The 21,298-nt window shown below is 35.2% G+C and overlaps 2 long non-coding RNA genes across 3 annotated transcripts; both read left to right on the forward strand.

The window, feature by feature from the left end:
- The first annotated feature begins 2,972 nt into the window (after positions 1-2,972).
- Positions 2,973-9,736, forward strand: LOC122082820. Of its 2 annotated transcripts, none has more exons than XR_006141411.1 (3): positions 2,973-3,118; positions 8,686-8,833; positions 8,961-9,736. It is a non-coding gene; the product is annotated as an uncharacterized LOC122082820 (long non-coding RNA). The 2 variants fall into 2 exon arrangements; XR_006141412.1 differs by having other exon boundaries at positions 8,707-8,833.
- A 9,361-nt stretch (positions 9,737-19,097) lies between these two features.
- LOC122080929 lies at positions 19,098-20,957 on the forward strand. Its single transcript, XR_006140959.1, has 3 exons — positions 19,098-19,204; positions 19,861-19,928; positions 20,001-20,957. It is a non-coding gene; the product is annotated as an uncharacterized LOC122080929 (long non-coding RNA).
- The last annotated feature ends 341 nt before the right edge of the window (positions 20,958-21,298 follow it).

A 21,298-nucleotide genomic window follows, 5' to 3' on the forward strand; every position in this document is an offset into this window, starting at 1 on the left:
ATAATCTTTGCTTGAATCTTAGGCACAAGAATTTACAGATTTTTTTTTTTTTTTTTCATTTTTTCAATTACATCCCTAAAATACCTTAGGATGTCATTTTGGATAATGGTTAACATATCTCTTTCTCTTTCAAGTACCATTCTGTTTTTAAGGAACCTGCTTTCCCTAAAAATATTGAATGGAAATAATACATATAATATTTCCTAAAATTAGGTTTTATTTTCATTCAAAATTTAAATTTACATTACTTTTAGTAATATAGAATGAATTATTGTTTCTTTTTACCAATACTCTTTTTATTTCAAGAACCATTCCTCTTTTAAAGAAGGATCTTTCCCCCAAAAATTTTAATGGATAGGATCCAAATATTTTCAACTGTAGGATTTGATGGCAGCAATAAATTATTGCATCTGAAGGACTATTAAGGTGTGAAAGGTATATATGAAGCTGACGTGGAAGGACTTATATACATGGGCTGATGAAAGAAAAAGAGATAGATATTCCTTTCCTTTGGATAGAATCGGATTCAACTGTAGTGGTCGAGGGGGTGAAACAGAAAAAGCTTCATCGGTTTGCGCTTCAAAGATGGATTAATATTAGGCCATATTTGGAGTCCGCCACTTGGAAGATTTTCCACAATTTCAGAGAGGTGCATTACATTGTAGATTATTTGGTGAAGAAGGCGGCGAAGGCAAAGGCAAAGGCTACATCTTACAATGTGGCTTTTCTTGGACATATTTCTGAGATGTTGACTAAGGATGAAATGAATAGACCTAATTATAAATTTCGGTAGTGTGTGGCTTGGCTTGGCAATGCCGAAGGTGGGATCCCAAGCTCACTTTTTGTGGGAGTTGAGCTTTTTGTGGGAGTTTTGCTTTGTAGTTTCTTTATTTTTCTTCTTTTTATATTAATAAAACTACCTTCTAGTAGAAAAAAATGAAGGTCTATTTAGTGCTATGCTTTAGAAGCTGTTTTAAGTTACTGGTTTAAAGGTCTTTTCAGTGCTATGTTTAACCGGTTCTTATTTAGCTCTTCTAAAGGGTCTTGGAGCGATTTGTAACTTGCCTCCTCTAGTGTGACTGGCTGGGGAGTAACTATTAATTAAAACCTTAATCATAGGGATTAGAAAGTCTCTGAATGACACTTCTATTGGTGTATTTAGAATTTGTAACCCTATCTTTAATGACCCTTGTCTTATTTCTAGGAGTGCTAAGATTTGGGGTAAAAGGGATTTTCAAATTAATTTAGATTTGAAGCATTAAATGCACTATATTTCTATTAAGAGGGGTAGCAGTGTAAAGTTGCACACTTCAGAACACAAGGCAACAATATATTCTGTAAGCCTATAGCCCCCTTCTCCTGAACTGAACTTCAACGTTGGCTTTGTTCCATTTCTTCTAACCTTTGCAACACCCCCATTGTCAGTAAACTGTTGGCTGCAACTAATTTCTGATGCGTGCACGGATGGTGGGAAGAGAGAAAATAGGGAATCAAAAGTAAAGATGAAATAAGGAACTAGATAGAAATTGGCTTTCCAGATGAGGCCTGACGTCTTGTCAGTATTTTGTGATATGTCGAATTAATTATCATGTATTTCATTAACACGATATATTAGGTTTTCTTCTTTTGGGCTTAAGAACAAGAAGAAAAATTTATTAAAAAAAAAAATGAATGAATAGAATAATAAACAGCCCGAAAACCAACGAAGCAAAAAAAAACAATAGTCTAACTATCCATCTCCGGCATTGCCATCAGAACATAGATAAATTAAAACAAAGAAGCAACTCAGTCAAAATGAAACGGAGGTTTCCTAAGAACATCCCAACTGATATCCTCCAAAGTGAACCAAGAGGGTGCCTCCTAAAATACAAGAAATTCTAACAGAAGTTGCATGTTTGGCCACTCGCCACTGTATTTACCTCACGAAAGCAAAGAGTAATATTCCATGTTATCCTGTCCATATACTTCTTAGAGATCAACCACTTCTGTTGAAAACACATTATGATATATTAGCATCATATACTTGCATATGTATTTTCAAACCCTTTTACATTGTTACGATGATGGCCTTTCATTCTCCAAAACATGCATGCGGTTATGCCGTAAGGGTGACAAATTTCTAGTAACGGAATTAACCTAACAATACGAGATGGAAAGCGATGACATATGCTAATCTACCTGCTTTGCATCATTAGTATACAAGAATGTGAAACAAACATGTTAATATCATACAAAATGTTCATGGTGAGGTCCTAATCTAGTATTCATACATGCTGGAAATTATTGATTGAATTACCAATATTCAACATATATATTCATCAAAAGCGTAGAAATTATCAAGATTAAAGCATACAAGCTTTGAAGACTATCTAACACGATATATAGACACATGAAATTTTAGAAAATCAATAAGATATAAAATATTTGTTATAAGAAAAATTACCAAAATACCCTATACCTAAACTTGGACTAGGAAAAAGAAAACATGAAAATGGGGTGGAGGGGAGGGTATAGACATTATGTTTTTTGCAAAAAGATCAATATTAAAAGAAGAAAAAGAAGAAGAAAGAAAGAAAGAAAGAAATACAAAATAAAGGCGTCACATCTGCCCTATACAAGGGCATCCAAAAAAACAACCAATAAGACTCCCCACCTTTGGCATTGCTATCAATGGGTACACTACCAAAATAAGAATACGGGTCTAGACCAAGGCCTTAACCCTAGCTCGGCATCACTTGACTTAGGGCAAGTTATTTTCAGCCCTGACTAGCCCTTAGGACCAGAAATCTTAGCTTAGGCCTTGTTTGGACTTAGGGCAAACTAGGGTGGAGGTAGGCTGATTAGGCCAAACTTGCACCCCTAACACTACCTGATCACACCACTTGGTCCAATCACACCCGTTGGTTTTAAAGAGGGTTAATTATAAATAGGATAGTAATGGAAACCCTAATTAGACTCTTGTGAATGAAGAATTCAGATTGGGTGGCTGTGACAAAGAGAGGAAAATAGAGTCCCTCCCTATAAGGGTTTCACCATTGAAGGAGCTTATTTCATCCCGTGGTGACATGTTCAATCAGTGTTGCTTTCCTTCGGAGGATTTCTATTTGTGAATCTACAGGTGACCCTAACTCCTCCATTGATTGATTGGCAAATACCTTATCTTATGTCATGATGTGTTCTTGATAGTCAAATATCCCTCATTAGCGTTAAGGATTTGCCTTGTCGTGATTGAGATGTCTCTCCTCTGTGAGTCCTATGATCCCTTATTTGGTCAATATTTTCTGGGTAACATCGACAATGGCATGACAAGTTTTTTTTTTTTTATTATTATTATTATTATTATTATTATTGATCCGATATGTATATAGTTGAGAATAGATCAGGGTCCTCTGTAGCGCTATAGGACGTGTAACGCAAATCCAAGGACCAGAAGGACTCGCACACGCAGCCAAAGGCGCTACACAACTTGTAGCGATCACTGCCCTTGGACCTACGCTACAGGTCATGTAGGGCTACAGAGGATCCGGTTCCCACGCAATTCAATCCGCACAAGCCAAAGACCATCGCCACTTAATTTCTATTGTACTGTTATGAACAGTGTACCACTCCCTCTGTACATGAGAGAAACAATGTTTTCTTGTAATAATCCCTTGTTTTATTTATTCTCAGCCTTCTGTCGATGTTACAATAGTTGAATCCAAAAAAAAAAAAAAAAAGGAAGAGGGATGTACATCACTTCTCGATCCCTTTTTCATTATGCCGCTGCCCTGGCAGCCCCCCTTCGCCTCCTCCCTGTGGGTGTGACCTGCAGGAGTCCTTAAAAAAAAAAAAAAAAAAAAAAAAAAACTTGGCGGCAGAGAGGGGCAGATGGAGGAGGAAGAAAAAGAGAGGAGTTAGGGCTTTAGAAACCCAAATATTAAAAGACATTTCTAACCTCAATTTTAAATCATGGGTTTGTAAAGATTTTGAGTTAAAATAAGTTATTTGGGTTTCGATTAGAGGGCTAGAATTTAAAATAATAATAATAAAAGAAAGGTCAAGTTTTGTTTTAAAACTTCAAGGCCCTTTTGGGTTTAATTTTATTCCGTTTCGGAGTCCAGCCAAACCAAATCCCAGGTGGTCTGCCCAGGCCTGACTAAAGCGGTTCTAAAACTGTTTTTAACTTTGGTTTTTTTAAACAGGTTTTTTTTTTTGTCAAACTTTCAAGCTTTGTTTTAAGACTTAACCCCTGCCCATGTGTGGACCCATTTTACTGTAGGTGGTGAGCCCTACCTGTGGTGATTTTTGTTGTTATTTCTAATGTTAAGAATTACCTGGAGGTATTTCTTATGGGCTTGCAAATGTGACTTAGGGATTTTGTGCGAGACTTGTTTATGCTAGATGCGTTACATTTATAGAAATTGTTTCTTGATCCAAACACAATGTGGGATTATGAGATCTACGAAAGTTCCATTAAAACTCTACTTTTACCTACTAAGAGTTAATGGGTGGTGAATTAAAATTGTTAATTTATAATTGGGGTTTGAAGGCTTGCCTTTATATTTGAATAATTGGAACGGATATTGTTATGGGATTTTTTTTCAAATAAAAGTATATGAGATGCATGTTACAATATCCATATAATGTATGTCGTGGATGGAGGGCATTATCTCTCTCTCTCTCTCTCTCTCTCTCTCTCTCTCTCTCTCTCTTTTGTTGAATATTATGTATTGTTCTTGAGTAGCCCAAATGGTGGATTGATTTCCTTAAGTTTTTTTATAATTGGGATGTAATTTTTTTTATATTTAATTAAGACCCACTGATAGTGGTCATATAAAAACTAGGGTTTTTGGAGGTTTATATTTTCATATCCATGTCCATTATGTGATGTAAAAAGGTAGAAGGATTAAAATGTAATGAAATTTCTATACTTAGGGGTTAAATGATTACATTTTGCGTGGATTGTCCTTTTTGTAATAATGGACAAGTTGTGAGATCACCCTACTAAATCACACCACTTGGCCTAATCACAATCGTTGATTTTAAAGAGGTTCAATTATAAATATGATGGCAATGAAAACCCTAATAATTAAACTATTGTAAAATAAGAATTCAGATTGAGTCTTTTTACAGAGAAAAAAAGAAAGAGTCTCTCCTCTGTAAGGGTTTCACGATTGAAGGAGTTTCTTTTAGCAGGTAGTGATAGGTTCAAGTGTTACTTTCCTTCAGAGAATTTCCTTTTTTGAATATACAATTAACCCTAACATTTCTCTATTGATTGATTGGAAAATTCCCTAACGCACGTGAGGAGATATTCTTGATCAAATATTGATTTGACATTCTGTATTCCCGACAAAAGCGAATGGGCCTACTAAAGGTGCAACAAATCTCCGGTAAAGGGAAGCCAAATTTTGAAACTACAAACTTCATGCACATTAGTTGGAGTGGGTTATTATTATATCACCTTAACATCTATTGAAGTTCCATTGCCGAAGACATTAAATCCCAAACATAATATTTAAGACTTCATGAAATAGTACTTTTTCAGGGATGTAAATAAGTATTCATGTCCCAACACATATAATACATTTTGAAGATGTTACATGCAAATGCTCATTAATAGTTTACTTTTTATTTTTTTCCTAGGAAGAGAGAACCTTTGAACCCCAAAATAAGATCTTATAGATAAGATTGGGTAGAGAAAATAAGTCTAATCAAGGTAAGCTTTACTAAGGTAAGTTCTTTGGTATAAAAGACATTAACATTTAAAAAATAACAAATATAGAAGAGGACTCCTTGGTCAATAGCTTCTTCTCCAAGTAAACACTGAATTTTGTTACTTTAATATTCCTCCTCTTTTGCTACCAGTGCTTTGAGCCCAAAACAACTTTTAGTGTCTTGTAAATGACCTTGTAGCCCTCTCTTCCTTTGTTCAAAGTCGCCTTAGAGTTCCTCTAAACCTCAAAATTTTGAATTTTCAAGCTTTATTTTCTCTCTCCTCTCACGGTAGTCCCTTGATAGTCCCTTGGTGACCTGAACCCTTCAAGGTGGTCTTAAAGTTAGGGAGAATCTTAGAAAAATCCAATGAGAGAGGAAATAAACCCAAAAGTCCCTTGATTCGTGCACTATTTCAACAACGAAATCTCTAATTTTTATTTTATAGAGTAATTGTTTCTATTACTTAATACAATTTTTCTAATTTTTCATGAAACTTTTCAGTACAAATACATATGGGAAAAGACTGGGAAAGCTAGCAGTGTGCCTATCCTGTGTTTGCCTCTTTCACTCTTCTAGTGAAAAGACCACTCTCCCTTTCTTATCCTGTCCCCCCTCCCATGTGTCTACTACCCGTCAGCTTACCTAGAGTGAACAACGTGCCTATATATATATATATATATATATGTATATATATTTATTTGTGGTTATTCTAGATCGCCGTGAAATTTGTGGTTAACTTACAAATGAATTAATATATATATATATATATATATATACCGTTGCCATAAGTGAAAGTCTAAGAAAAAAATTCCACCTCGATTATCCTTTTCTAGCTCTCATTCCTTGCTTTTGCTTCTTCATTTTATTCAATTGTTTTTAGCAGTGGAAAGAAGATGAAGAAGACAAAAATTACATCTCTCTCTCTCTCTCTCTCTCTCTCTCTCTCTCTTGTTTCACAGATTGTGGGAGAAGGGTGGCCAGGAACGGGTGGGTTGAGTTGTAGCAACGGCTAAGCACAAGGTCTCGACAAGAGGTGGGGTGGGTGGGATGTTGAGGTGAGGGGCAAGTGTTATAGGGGTGGGCTGAGGGTAGAGGCATTGTCGGGGGCAGGGTCGGAGGTCGCTTGCTGCAGCGTGTGCAGGTGCAGCAAGTGTTGTAGACTATGAGGTACGATGCATAGGGGTGGTTGGGCAGGGGTGCACAAGGCCAAGGGTAAGGGTTCATAGAGGCGAGGGAAGGGGGTGCACAAGGGAAAGGGCAAGGTTGCTCAGGGTAGATTTCTTACTAATGGATTTAATAAACTTAAATTGATATTAAAATTCAAATTTAATTTATTTTAGGAAAATTATTAATCCATCTCCACCAGGGAGATCCCATCCGCCCAATGTTTATTTATTTTTTGAATGCGACTTTGTAGTAAGTATTTGGGTGGTCATCCTCAATTGTTTTTCTTAGAGGGGGTGTGGCAACTCGTGATTGAGGATCTTTTATCCTGATCAAGGTGAAAAGCAGGATCGGTCCATTGTGATAAGGTATGGCTCCCTCTATTAATTATTGTACCTTACCACATATGGACAGAGAGGAATAGAAGAATTTTTTAAAATAAGTGGCAACTAACATCTTATATGGTGGTAGCTATTCTCTGTGATCTACAAGATTTCTCAAAATCCGATCTCTATAAAAATATCCTTTGTGACTGGCCTTCTTCTCGCCAAAAAATTGATGGTGGTAGTTCCCAAACACCCACCCCCCCAAAAAGAAAAAATATTTTGTGTTTTTTTTCTTTCACACCTTTGAGATACTACAAGTTAAACATTGATAGATTCTCATTTGATAATTTAGGGAGTTCAGGAGCAAGTGGAGTTCTGAGAGATGAGGTGGCTACTACTGTAATTTGCTTTGCGCAATATGAAGGCATAGGGACAAACTATATGTCAAAATTCTCTGTTTTCTTAATTGGGTTGCAAAATGCCCCCAAAAAACCATCAGGCCCTAGTGAGCTGTCAGGATCTAAATCCCAAATAGCCAGCTAAATTTCTTTGTCAGAAGGAATAGAATCAAGCATCATGAGATCAGCTTCTTGCATAACATTAGGAATATAATCAAGGATTTCCGATGATTATCAAGCTCCACCCTCCTATGGAGATTTTCATAAAAGTCTACAAGATAAATTACCCATCTGTTCTTGATCTCTGATCTCACTCTCGTCGTCCATGGCAATACATATGATGGCATTCTTAGATCGCTTCATTTAGCCATAACATGGAAAAATCTGGAATTTATGTCTCTCTCTTATCCATCTGATTCTAGACTTCTCTGCCCATATTTTCTCATGATTTTCAAGAGCATTCCAATATCGAGTTTGAGCATCAGTCTCACAGTCAAAAAGCAGCTCAAACAATCCTTGCATTTAATAACATCAAGGTCAGCCTTCAAGCTAGAGACTTCCTCTTCCAGATTGGGAAACACAACACGAGACAGGATCTAATGATAGGTTTAAGCTCTTTAATTTGACCAAGATGAAAGTAGGAGAACCATACATATCCACATTCCAAATTTATTTACAGTTGATAAGATGAATTTTCGCACTATCCTCTTCTTTGTCCCTTTAGAATTTTCTACTACCTCTTGAGCAGTGCAAAGAAGAATGTGTAAAATTAAATAAATCATAATAAGAAATAAGGTTGACATATTTCATTTTGCAATAGGCAATTAAGAAATTAACTAAAACTTTTTGTCACCCTATCAATAAGACGAGTAACACTGTTTTCTTAGATTCTAAAAAAGAATTCACTTCCCAATGTTATTGAGATTGATTTTGTTTTTTTTTTTGTTCCCCCACATCTCCTTTCATTTTGACTTTCAATATTTTTATTGTAAATAATTATTTTCTAACTGATTGTGATATCTAGTATATAATGGTCTTTCATTTTTCCTGCTACTTTGATACGTATTTTTTTCATTCTCATTCAGTATCTTTTTGTTCAGGAAATTTTTTTTTGAGTGCAGGAATGTGCCAAAAAATGGCAAATGTTTTACTAGAAAAGAGATGGAGGATTACTGTTTTCAAAGGGTTAAGAAGCATGGATAAAAATATAGAAAGCTATATGATCGGATCAATGATTTACCAGATGTGGTACAGTTTTTGTCTTCATTATATAAGGGAATAAAAATGGAAACACAAATATTTCCATACTAAATCGCCTGTTTTTTATTACTAATTTTGGTTATGTCATTAATTTGACTCTTTAATCAACTTACAGGTATGTTGACATTACAAACTTGGGCCTTTGCCTCTAGCTGACCCATTAAGGAGGTGTGGACCGTAGTGATGTGAAACTTCTCTCAAATTGTTCAGCTTGAAGGTCCAAGTTTCATATTGGTTTCACTCCAAGGCAGGATCTAGTTATATATTCTGTTGCATATATTGATGGTAGACCATAGGTTGAGTTTTGTTGAGATGGCGGTGCCATATGGAGGCCCAAATGATTCCAAGCTATGGTGATAAGGGAAAAGCATCAATCAGGAGAGTGCCCTCATGGATAATTCTAAAACATCCAGCGAAAATGGAAATACAGGCCAGTCAATGAATTTTGTTGACATTGAAAATATAAGAACATTGAAAATAATGAGATGCTTGGCATGGCTTCTGGAAATATTGGTAGCAGATTTGTTAGCCAAAAGGAAGTGTATGTCAAGATGCTCTATTTAGTGGGAAGTGCTGCCAAGAATTTTTCGTCTTAAAGGATATCACGTGGGATGCTCAGGAAAGACTACATTACTGATTTGATTGAGTTTATTTAGGATTGTTTGTCTTTGTTTTGGATTGTTCTCTGTTGATGGCCATGCCGTAGGTGGAAAAGTGATCTAAAATCTATATGTTGTATTTGCCTTCCGGGTATGCCTGGACATTATTCATGTATTTCTGTTCCATTTTTATATATTTACAAGTCAGCTAATGAATATTGTAGACATTGAAAATATCAGAACAACATTTGATTTCGCAAATATTGAGATGCTTGGTATGGCTTTCTGTTAATAATGGTAGCAGATTTGTTAGCCAAAAATCATCTATGTCAAGATGCTCTATTGAGTGCAAAGTGTCTCCAATATTTTTTGTCTCAAAGGATATCACGTGTGGGATTCTCAGGAAAATCCACATTACCGATTTGATTTGATTTGTTTAAGATTGTTTGTCTTTGTTTTGGGTTGCTTTCACACTGTTGATGGCTAGTAGATTCATATATGTGTTCTTATATGAAGGAAATGGAAACATGGATGCATACGGAGAGATTCTATTCAAAACCAAATTACGAAGGGAGTAAATTAGTAGAACCATACTTCCTGGTAATTGGACAAAGCCCATAGTTATCTGGTTTTAATGGATGCTTGCGGCGGTCGTGGCCGCACTTATGACCCAAAGGATGCCCTTGATTGTCCAGTGCCGGCAATGAGCCACAAGTTCCACTCCTATACAAAATGATGACGGTGTGATATGGGCAACAAGGTTTTGAAAGTTGGAAAATAACTGAAAAAAAAATAAAAAAAAATTTAATGAATCCTGATCTTGTACTAGGGTGTGTATTTTATTTTATTTTATTTTTATTTTCTTAATTCCAATCTTAATCCTGATCTTGACCCAGTTAGCAAGACCAAATCGATTCTGTTTCTAAGTTTAAAATGATTGGGTGCATGGGACAGAGATTGAATTCGTTGTTCCTACGATCACTTAGTTGTACATAGGAGTATTCAACACTTGTTCTATTTCTTGCCATTAAAAGGTTAAAGATGGGTATTTTTGAAAGTAATAAGGACAGGTGTTAGATATTCTCATATACGACTAGGTGATTGCACAAGCAGTGAATCTATTCTCCCTGGAAGATGTGAGTGCACTTGAAGGCTTGGCTTCTCTATATCTAAGGCCTTTATTTTATTTTATTGCTATCATTTTTCTTTTTTTAACTTTCTGGTGGCTGCTCAACGTTGAATTGGCCATTTAGGAGTGGCCAATTCTAGAATTTTTGGGATCGAACCATTGAGTTTCAAATTTAAAGGTTCTATTCTAAGGTTTTTTTATTCCGATTCCAATCATGATCTTGACCCAGATGGTAAGATCAATTCGATTCTGTTTCGGAGTTTACAATCCTAGGGTGCATGGGAGGCACGTTCGCGTGCATACACACACACTTTACCTTTACCATATCCATGTCCACCAACGTTGCCAAGTATTGGGAAGTCTAAAACCACTTTAAATGTATCATATAATGCACAGGGACTTAGGAGGGCCCACTTTTTCATACCCCCCAAGAGGCTGCAATGTTGAAGCACTCCCAAGGACCAGACTGTCATACTCCAAATGGAGGTTTGGCCACTCCACCTCTAAACCCTGTAAATATGGGTGACCCACTCCTTTCATCCTCATGATTTCACTTTGAAAATTTTCGATTTTCTCAGTTTTGCCAAGTTTCCTCACGATTTTATCCTTCAATAGTCCCTCAGGATAGTTCAGGGATTCAATGGAGATGGAGATGGATAGAAGAAATCCATCGGAATCACAAAAAAAAAAAAAAAAAAAATTAGTAAGAGTTTCTGCAAAAATGGAGAAAATTTAAAAAATTCCCAAGTTGTCCCAAAAGCTATGAAGTGCCATTGAAATGCTGGGAATAGCTAAAAATCCCCTCTGGCCCAAAAATGGAATTTTCTCTCTCCAACTAGGAAGTGCCAAATTAATCTTAGGTTGATCTGGAATTGCCAGGATATTGTATGATTTTTCCCAAAACACCATTTTGGGCCCTAAAATGGTATTTTTTTTTTCTCTTTCATTTTTTATTACACCTAATTACTTAATTTTGTACGTAAATCATTAAAATGTAGAATGACTTTGCGCATTTTTGCACTAGTATTAGGATTTCATGCCCTAACCTGGGTTTTTCTTATCAGTCTTCCATGATATGTTGAATTAATCACCATGTATTTCGTTACCATGATATATTAAGTTTTTTTTTTTTTTTTTTGACTAAAGAACAACAAGAAAATTTATTAAAAAAGAATGAATGCATAGAATAACAAATAGCCCAAATATCAACAAAATAATAAAAAACAATAGTCTAACTATCCATCTTCGGCATTGCCATAAGAAGATAGATAAACCAAAACTAAGAAGCAACTCAGTCAAAAGGGAACCGAGGCTTCCCAAGAACATCCCAGCTAATATCCTCCAAAGTGAACCAAGGGGGTGCCTCCCATAAGACAAGAAATTCTAGTAGATGTTGCATGTTTAGCCATCCTATTAGCCACTGTATTTACCTTGCGAAAGAAAACAGTGATATTCCATGTTATCCTGTCCAGATACTTCTTGAAGTACAACCACTTTTGTTGAAAACACATCACGATATGTTAGCATCATATACTGGCTTATGTACTTCCATACCCTTATACATCATGACAATGATGGTCTTTCATTCTCCAAAACAAGCATCTAAGGGTGACAAATTTCTAGTAGCGGATTTGATCAATATTGTCATTTAACCGGACAGTACGAAATGGAAAGAGATGACATACCTCAATCTATCTGCTGTGCAGCATCAGTACACAAGAATGTGAAACAAACATGCTAATATCATACAAAAATTCATGTTGAGGTCCTAAACCTAATCTAGTATTCATAGATGCTGAAAAATATTGATTGGATTGACAATCTTCAACAAACATATTCATCATATCATGACATCTAACCATCAAAAGCATAGAAATTATCAAGATTAAAGCAACAAGCTTTGAAGACTATCTAACACGATATAAAGACGCATGGAATCTTAGAAAATCAAAATAAAATAAATAAAACTTGTGTACAAGAGAAATTACCAAAATACCCTATACCTAAACTTGGACTAAGAAAAAGAAAACATGAAAATGGGTGTGAGGGCAGGGTATATACATTTGTTTTTTGCTATAAAAAATAAAAATAAATAAAAAAAGACATCACATTTACCCTACAAGGGCATCCAAAAAAACCACCATCATTGCACACAACCTCGGCTCATGCTAGGCTCATTGTTCCCTATCATCCCCAAGCACAATGACTACGGTTGGGTTTGAATTAGGCTCAACACCTCTACGGTTACCCCTTTAGCGGCTCACTGCCTGTCCCTGTTCTTGTAGGTCCTATGCTCCACGCATAATGGCTACTGGACAAGAGCTGGTCGGCTAAACCGCAAAACATATACACTATCGCCTCGGGTATATCGAGACAATAAGGCTCCCCACCTTTGGCATTACTATCAGTAGGTAGACTGCCAAAATAGGAATATGGGTCTAGACCGAGGCCTCAACCCTGGATAGGCCCGAACTTGACTGGCAAGAGATTTCTTGCCCTCACCCGCCCTCAGGACTAGAAATCTTAACTTAGGCCCGAATTTGATTGATTGGCAAATACCATATCTTATGTGATGATGCATTCTTGATGGTCAAATATCCCTTCTTTAAAGTAAAGGTTTTGCCTTGTAGTGATTGAGATCCCTCTCCTCTGTCAATCCGATTATCCCTTGTCTGCCCTTGTTTGGTTAAGATTTCCTGGGTAATATCAACAATGGCATGATAATTTTTTTTTTCTTTTTAATATTGATCCGATACGGATATAATTAAGAACGGATCAGGGTTCTCTGTAGTGCTGCAGAGCATGTAGTGCAAATCCACGGACTAGGAGCCCTCATACACGTAGCCCAAGGCACTACAGGTCATATAGCGATCCGAACCCTTAGATCTACAGTACCGTAGAACTACAAAGGATCCAATTCCCACGCAACAGAATCCGCACAAGCAAAGACCATCGCGTTGATCAACATTTTCATCTAAGCAGACAGTGTGAACTGGAAAGAGATGACATACCTCTTTTTAGCTGCTCTACATCATCAGTATACGAGAATGTAAGGGTGTTAATCGGTTCGATTTCGGTGTATACGATACAATTTGGTTCGATTCACATTTATTTGGTTGAAACCAAAACTGCATCACTTACTAAATGGTTGCACTTTTTGAAACCACAACTGTTAAGTAAACAATTTCAGTTCCACAGTTTTTAAACGGTGTCAATTTTACGGTTTTGATCGCGGTTTATTTCATACGGTTTCTAAACGGTTAGTAATCGGTTTGCTAGTTTATTTGCATGCTTACTAAAATTTTCTTTTGTTGATAAACGCTTCAATCTTGTATCAAATTAAATGATGCATTAGACAAACAATGATTTAACTACATAACTACATAATAAGAGTAAACTATTGAATAGACTCTTGGACAACCTCTATGGTCCTTAATTCTTCCCTAAATTAAACCATTATGTTTTGTTAAAACAACCAAATATTTAATCATTATATGGATTAATCGGATCGATTTGACGGTTTGGTTTTCACGGTGTCAATTCGGTTTGAAACCAATGGGTTACACGGTTAAAATTGACTCGACCCATTTAGCTAATCGGTCTTAAACTTGAAACCATAACCGAACCATTTACTAAACGGTTTTGCGATTTCGATCTAAACGGCTTGATTCAGTTTCGATGAACGGTTTCGGTTTCAAATTCACATACTTACGAGAATGTGAAACAAAAATGCTAATATCATACAAAAAGCTAATGGTGAGCTCCTATCTAGCATTCATACATGCTGAAAATTATTGATTGAATTGCCAATAATCAACATACAGATTCACCATATCATGACATCTAATCAACCAAAGCATAGAAAATTTCAAGATTAAAGCGTACAAGCATTGAAGACTTTCTAATACGTTATTCAGACACATGGAATCTTAGAAAATCAAAATAATATATATAAAATTTGCGTACAAGAAAAAAAAATACCAAAATTGCAGGGTTGGAGCTTTGTGGAGCCTTTTCTAAACCCAGTTCCCTAGAAGATTTCACATTTTTTTAGAGAAGTAAATCTGATAGCAAATTACCTTGCAAAAGAAGCTGCTAAGTCGGCTTTGACAAAGAATGTAATTAATTTTCTTACAGACATTTGGGAGGAGCTAGTGAGTGATAGACTCACTAGACCGTTATTCTAGTTCTGTTAATGTGCTTTTTGGAGTCCTGTTGATGGAAATGTGGAAGGTGGGACCTCTTAAACCGCTTATGTACTTATTTCTTTCTTTCTATTTTCCCCTTTAATGTAATCTTTCTAAATCTTTAGCAAAAAGAAAAAGAAAAAAAAAAAATTTTCTTGAAGGTTCGTAGTCAACTGATTAATTTTCATTCATCAATCAATCAATATTTTTTCTTGTAGAATTCGATACATATAAATAGGAAAATGCAATTTCTAATCTCATGCCACAATCCATTAAGATCCTACGGATGAGATTGCATAGAAACTAATCCCATTTAAGGTAAAATTTACTAAGGTAGATTTCTTAGTACGAAAGACCTACTAAAATTTAAATTTCAAACAAATATGGAAGGAGGAGTCCTTAGTCAAAATTGTATTCTCTATGATAAGGTTTAATCAATGCTAGATCATTATTTCCAATAAGAGAATCTGGGAATAATGTTATTTCCAAAGTGGTTGTTAAAGCAGTAACTTGAGAAGGATAAGTTGGCCATTAGTGGGGTATGAGTCATCATCCACTATGGCCAAGGAGTTGGGCTTGATTTGGAGCTGCTGATGTGGCATTACCATGTTAAGCTATTGTTCCGTTTCCATTCTTCATGGTGCGAGCTTTGATACATGTAGATTGGGGTGTGAGAGTTGTGTGTCCCTCATTTCAGCCACAAGGTCCTGCATACTTCCCTCCTAGTTGAAAATAATTCATCCCCAAATTTGACTCAGTGTGCTATCCACTTCCTCAGAAAGAGAACATCCATGTAAGAGTTATCTAACTATTATTGGACGAAAATTCCGATACGTACTGCTTCAATGTTGTAAATTGTTTAAAGTTTTAAATATTATTATAAAAATATAATTCTATATTTAAATAGAAAAAATTACGTCCAATCACTGGTTGAGAGCCTCTAATATTGGTCGTTTGATGGATTAAGGTTTTTTATGGTGTCTATTTCCTATGTATTATTAATAAGCGGAGAGAATAAAAGGTAATGAAATTTTCATCACTACAAGGTTAAATGGTTGCATCACGCATGGATTGTCTTTTTCTGTATAACAGACAAGTTATGAAGTCACATCACTTGGTCCAATCACAACTTTTGGTTTTATAAATGGTCAATTATAAATATGATGGCAATAAAAACCCTAGTTAGACTCTTGTGAATTAAAAATTCAGACTGAGTGGTCATTACAGAGAGAGAGAATCTCTCCCTTTAAGGGTTTGGTCATTGAAGGAGCTTCTTTCGGTGGATGGTGATTGTTTCAACTACTGGTTTCCTTCGGAGGCTGTGTCTTTGTGAATCTAAAGGTAACCCTAATTAACCCTTCTCTATTGATTGATTAACAAGTTCCATAACGCATGCTAGATGGCATTCTTGATGTTTAAATATTGATTTGGCATTCTACGTTTCTAATAAGTGGTATTAGAGCAGACCTACTTAAGGTTAAGGTTTTGCTCTGTACTATTGGAGATGTCTCTCCTCTGTCAAATCCTTCAATCCCTTGTTTGGTTAGGATTTCCTAGCTAATACCAAGTTGGGAAAAGGCTTGTTGTATTCACTATGAAAATTACGTTTTAAGTGAAATATATCCTTTTTTTACTATAAAGAAAGCGAAGGCAGCTGTCCTTTCCTACTCCCTTAGTTGTTTCCTTTTTATAATTTATTTTTTTCAATTACATTCCCAAAATTGACTAGGATGCCAATTGGGAAAATGGCTACAACAATTCTTTCTCTTCGAAGGACCACTCCGCTTTTAAGGAAGGTGTTTTACCCAAAAAAATTTAAATTGAAAGGATCCAGAGCAATCTTTCTTAAAATTAGGTTTCATTCCATTCAAAATTTAATTGCATTACTTTTAGCAATATAGAATGAATCATTTTCTTCTTTTTACCACATTTCTTTCTCTTTTAAGGACCATTCTACTTTTAAGGAATGTGCTTTCCAAAAAAAAAAATTTGAGTTGATAGGATTTATATAATATTTTCCAGAATTAGGTTTCATTCCATTCAAAATATAATTGCATTACTTTTAGCAATATAGAATGAATCATTCCCCCCCCCCCCCCCAATTTTTGTAATATTATACAACAAATCATAAAATTAGGGGTGATGTACCTATTTATTTCCAATTTTATCTTTGTATCAACCAAGCACTATTCTTATTTGTGAATTATAGAAAGCAGAGAGTTTCCATACATGTTTCTCTACTACCAAGGTTTTATCAAGACCCTTAATTGAGTTCTCTATATAAAGCCTTCCTTCTCCATTAACCCTTCATAAGCGATTTGGATCTCAGCAAGAATTCTTTCCACTAAGATCATTTGGGTAACTATTCATATTCCTGGTTTTTTTCATCCATTGTTTGATATTAGTATCATTTTTGTTCAATCATCATTTTGGTTGTTTTTTATAAAGTTAGAACATTCTACATTGCATAAGTTTTAAAGTAATTGCTAGTTTGTAACATCAACAAGATGTGTATGATAATTGCGAATTATGACATTGATACCTATATAAAAGTTTTTTACTCTTTGTACTTTTTCTTTTATCAGTAAAATGATAATCATCAAAGATTGTAGTTGAATATTTCTTTTAAATATAACTCTCTTTTAAGTTGGGTATAAGATTATGGTTGTTGTTGTTGTTGTTTTTATAGCTCTACTTTAGCAGCGGTAATAAACCACGTTTAATGGTGGTACTACCATGGCTAAAACTAAGCTATTGGAGGCAATTTTATTTGTCTCTAGCTAAAGAAACATGAACGGTTGAATAAAACCTTCATTAAGGTTTTTGGAGGGACAATTTGAAGCGTGACAAGTGAAATTACTACCTGTAAAACCATTAGTAGCGGTAAATCAGTAATTTAGCTTTAACGGCGGTTTTCTACAGTATTTAAAGATCTAATTTCTGTTAGTGTGCTAATAACAATATTCTTAAGAAAAGGCCAAATCAAACTATGTTTTTCTCTACCCTTCCTTTTTAAGAAAATCAGTATGATATCTGTGACATTCTCATCATTAGCCATATTAATCTAATAATACTTTCACCTCGCCTCCTAATATAATCAAGTAAATCCCTAACTTTGGGGTGGAACATATCATATTTTGGCATTCTTAAAACTTAGGAGGAGGAATCCAATAACACTTCTACATTGATATATTATCACTGTCTTTCAGAATTCGACTCATATAAATCCTTATAAAACTTAGTAAAATTACCTTAAGAAGGGAAATACACTTCTATTGTCCCCAAAGAGAGAAGAAATATATTTTCTAAATTTAAGATTTTATAGTCAATAGATTTTAATCAAGGAGAATCATGTGATGTATTATTGAACAAAGGAAAATTGTTATAAGAAAAACCTCTTTAATTCCCAATCAATTCTTTAGCAATGCGTTGCAAATTTTTCATCAAATGATGCGATGACCTTTGGCATTATCTTTTTCTTTGTCCCTTTAGAATTTCTTACTAAGTTTTCTATCTCTTGTGCAATGGAAAAAGGATATGTAAATTAAATAAGTCATAATAGGAAATAGGGTAGACCTATACAAGTGACACTTAAGGAATTTTCAAACTAAAATATTTCCCACCTTATCAATAAGAAAAATCATATTTTAGATTTTGAAAGATAATTCTCTTCCCAATGTCACTTAGATTGAGTTATAGTTGTATCCCTCACAGCTACTTTCACTTTTTCTTCCAATGTTTTATTGTAAATAATTATTTTCTAAATGATTGAAATGTCTAGTAAGATTTTAGAGAGAAACTGATCATTAGATAGAGATATTTATTAATGAATGAGATTTAACATATTCCTAAAACATAACAAGTTTTTAAATCAGTTAGTTATTTAGAGATGCATTACATTATTGAATGCATCTTGACCTCAGTAATGAATGCTCAAGACTCGCTTACCAAGCAGCCTGCATGTTCAATTTTGCAAGACAACTTTGTGGGTGTAGCGGGTTGTAAAATGATATACAGGCACATGATTAGATGCACTAGAACTGGGACTCCATTTAATAGGTAAAATATGGAATTGAAGGCTAGGCATGACACTAGCCACCATAATCCATCATAGCCCTCAGTTTTTTTGGGTTCTGTCAAATTTTGGCCCTATTATAATGATGGCCTTCACCTTGCCCATGAAGCTCATAATGTGAAACATTTGTTATTATTATGAAATGGACTATTTCTTGCTATTCATCTTATTTGCCACATTTAATTATCATCCTAATCTAAGTACAACTAGTATATGATGCTCTTTAACTTTGCCTACTAAAAATACTTTTGTTCATGATCTTCTTTTATGAGTAGGAATGTGCCAAATATGGTAAAAGCATTACTAGAGAAGAGATGGAGGATTGTTGTTTAAATGGAAAGCTATACAATCGCATCAATGATTTACCAGGTGTGTTACATGAAATGCATGAATAGACCTTTTCATACTAAAGCGTCAGTTTTCTCACTACATTATTTCCTCCATTTTAGTTCATCACATTAATCCGTGTCATGGCATTCCAATTGGCCTAATGCATATCTACTCTTTTTATTAATTAATTAATTTATTTATTTATTTTCGTGCTATAAGTCAACAAATGAATGAATTAATTAATAGGATGTACAGATTTAACATTCAGGTATACACAGATGAAAAACAAAAAGAAACATAGAAAGGTTTGAACTCCACCATCGACATTGCCATCAGCAGAGCTCAAAAAACATCTATCAATGTCTTGATACCCACTTAATGCATATCTATTCTTCATAATCTATCATTTTAATGGTTATTCCTATTAGTAACTTTCAAATTTTTATTCAGTTAGATACTAACCTCCCCACCTGGCAAAAAATACGTCATCTAAGTGAGACCATTATGCCTTGTGGAAATTCTCTCCTCCAGTGAGTATTCTTGATTAAGTTCCAACATGAACTCCCACCACTTTAATGGAAAAAAGGAGTGGTAGCCTTCATTAAACTTCCAACTGTCACACTAAATTTGTTTCCAATAACAAGTTTCAATAGTATGAGAACTATTGATGATTGTATCTGTCATGGTTGTTTAAGGTACATGGAGCCAGAGAGAGTATAGATGCGAAGGAATGTGCCAATGATTGGTAGATGCAATTGTATCTGTAAGTTGAAAAAATATCTCTGTTTCTTTGGTTTTTCTTTTGGGGAATCTCTTATGTTAGTACAAATTGCAGGTTCTTCTCTCCCTCCATGTAAAGAACTGGTCGCACCGTCCTATTGCTGCACGATGGTTCTTAAATTTAATTTGGAAATACAGCCCTCAATTTCAAGAAGATCGAAAGCACAAGGACGCCGCAGAACCTGAATGTTAGGTGCAGGCCTGTCAAAAAACTTCTCATTTTCCAAGTCCACAGAGATTATCTTCGTTGAATGCTCAGTGAAGATATCTCCATGCCAATGGAAATTGAATGCCTGGAACAATAAAGCCATCGAAAGGGTTCTTCAATTGCTCTCCATGTTCTGGAGCCTCTGTCAATACTTTCGGGGGTACGATGTCTTGTATTCTATCTGTGGAAAAAGTGGGCTGATTTTTATAGTACATTATGTTTCTTGTAACTTTGTAGACCCTTTGTAATGCCAATATTTGTATCAAGGAACAAGTGAAGAGAGATCTGAGGATCACAAAGCCCTATCCGAGTCCTGGGAATGGTGTTAAGAAACCAAAGTACTGAGACAGTGATGGTGGATTTATATGTCAATGCCTAGCGTCCTCACTTTAATGAATTTTTTCCTACAGCTTTGAATGAACCAAAATGCAGTAATTGTGAAGACAGTCACAGTGGCAGAGAAGATAAGTTCCCTAAGGCATTGCTGTTTGATCTCAACCTTGAACCTCCTAATGAAGAGGTTACCAATAGAGAGGAAAAACCATCCTAGAGTATATTCCTCACATTGATAATGATGCTGTGTATCTGAAAGGATTGATTTTTGTTTATTAGGAGGATTCCCCGTTGATTGCAATGCCGAACATGGGAGGAACTATCTAATTTCTTTGTTTGTGATTTGACTTGTTTTACAAGTTTTTTCTTGTATTCTATTTTTTTCTTTTCCTTCTTAATACAATTGATCTTTTAATGGCAATAAAAATTGAGTGTGTCTTGACTTTTGTCAACCAAAGGCATAAGATCTTTTTTTTTTGGCTTCATATCTTGTAGAGTTTCTTCCTCTTCATAGATTATATGGAATTAACACCACAGCTGAGATCCACGCCCCTTTCATTGACAAGCACTATGCCTTGTGTTTCCACCAGAAATAAAATCTGGAATTAACAACTGGACCTACCATGTGATTTTAAAGCATTCCTAATAAGAATCCCAAACTGATCTCGAGAATTTACATTCCAAAAACGTAAAAAATTGGCATAGATTCTAAAGCATTCTAAATAAGAATTCCAAACTGATCTGACAGCTCTATTTGATATCATATTAGGATCAAGACCTAGCTTCTGCATATCTTTCCTTACCAACTTTGT

This window comes from Macadamia integrifolia, chromosome 6, assembly GCF_013358625.1.
Source record: "Macadamia integrifolia cultivar HAES 741 chromosome 6, SCU_Mint_v3, whole genome shotgun sequence".
Lineage (NCBI taxonomy): Eukaryota > Viridiplantae > Streptophyta > Magnoliopsida > Proteales > Proteaceae > Macadamia > Macadamia integrifolia.